Source organism: Moschus berezovskii, chromosome X (assembly GCF_049115385.1).
Source record: "Moschus berezovskii isolate FMDL1 chromosome X, NW_MosBer_1.0, whole genome shotgun sequence".
NCBI lineage: Eukaryota > Metazoa > Chordata > Mammalia > Artiodactyla > Moschidae > Moschus > Moschus berezovskii.
This window is the reverse complement of record NC_142488.1, coordinates 18845824-18847478: the sequence shown is the minus strand read 5'-3', so window position 1 is coordinate 18847478 and position 1655 is coordinate 18845824. Positions and strand designations below refer to the sequence as shown.

At 41.6% G+C, this 1655-nt stretch overlaps 1 pseudogene; it reads left to right on the top strand.

The window, feature by feature from the left end:
• Positions 1–765: 765 nt before the first annotated feature.
• LOC129564639 (uncharacterized) lies at positions 766–1419 on the top strand (annotated as a pseudogene).
• Positions 1420–1655: the final 236 nt, after the last annotated feature.

Sequence of the window (1655 nt, the reverse complement as noted above, 5' to 3'; positions counted from 1 at the left end):
GAAGTGTGGCAACAGCAGGATGCTGGCAAGCAATTGTGAAATGGGCATCTCTGCCCTTCTGAAGGCTGTGCCAGTCATTGAAATAATCTCAGATGAACAGGCACATTAGGAAAATTACTATTATTATGCATTACAAAATTGCAAAGAAAATGTGTCCTTTTACAACATAGTATATTTTAAAAGTCTTAGAACAGAAATGTTGAAAGCTGTCTCTAGCTTTCCTCTTCCTAATTCTGGTTTTGGTGTTTTTATAGTTTTCCTCGGAGCCCATTTTCCACTCATTGGCCACAAAAGAGGGTGCACACTGACGTCACTTGTGAAACTGCTAATTTCTATCAAGCCAGGAATGAGGACTTCTCCAAAGATTTATGCTGGCAGTTTCTGCTTCCTTTTGGGGGTGAAGTGGAGGAATGGACTATATTATTACTGAAACATGAAGACAAGGCAAAGTGGTATTGTATAAGTCCTATTCTCCTTGTTTCAAAATGGCTTGTGATTTGCTGCAAAGCACACTGTCAAGAACGTAAAAACATAGCCCATAGAAGAGGAGAAAATATTTGCAAATCACATATCTGATAAGGGATTGGTATCCATAATATATAAAGAGCTTTTGCAACTCGATAATAAACAGACAATTACTTTATTTTTAAAAGGGCAAAGGGTCCAAACGGACTCTTTGTCAAAGAAATTATGCAAATAGAAGATAAGCACATGACAAAATGCTCAACATCATTAGTCTTTAAGAGAAATGCAAATTCAGAGCCTGCGAAGTGAGGAGGTGGTGGATCTGGCTGCACGGAGATCCTGGGAAAGGGAAATGGAGGGGTGTGTGTCTAACCTAATGGTCTGCAACCTGGCCTACAGTGGGAAGCTGGAGGAGTTAAAGGAGAGGATCCTGGCGGATAAGTCCCTGGCCACTAGGACTGACCAGGACAGCAGAACAGCGTTGCATTGGGCATGCTCAGCTGGACATACAGAAACTGTTGAATTCTTGCTGCAACTTGGAGTGCCAGTGAATGATAAAGATGATGCAGGTTGGTCTCCTCTTCATATTGCTGCTTCCGCTGGCTGAGATGAGATTGTCAAAGCCCTTCTGGGAAAAGGTGCTCAAGTGAATGCTGTCAATCAAAATGGCTGTACTCCCCTACACTATGCAGCTTCCAAAAACAGGCATGAGATTGCTGTCATGTTACTGGAAGGCGGAGCTAATCCAGACGCTAAGGACCATTATGAGGCCACAGCAATGCACCGGGCAGCAGCCAAGGACACTTAGCCTGTGATGAAGAGAGAGTGGAAGAAGCAAAATTGCTGGTGTCCCAAGGAGCAAGCATTTACATTGAGAATAAAGAAGAAAAAACGCCCCTGCAAGTGACCAAAGGTGGGCTGGATTTAATACTCAAGAGAATGGTGGAAAGCTAAGCAGCTTGGATTTCATCTTAGTTTGTTTTGTGGCTGTCCCCTAATGTACTGGTAACTAATGTACTTGTGCATAAGACATCATGTATGAATGATGAAGTTTTTTCATCTCCCAAGTCTTATAAACATGTTTACTATCGTTCCTGCCGAGTTATTTGTTCTTAGCTTACAACTTGCTTTCCAGGCATTGAATAACTGTTGACATTGTTCTACTCTTTTATATTATTCTGTATTAAATT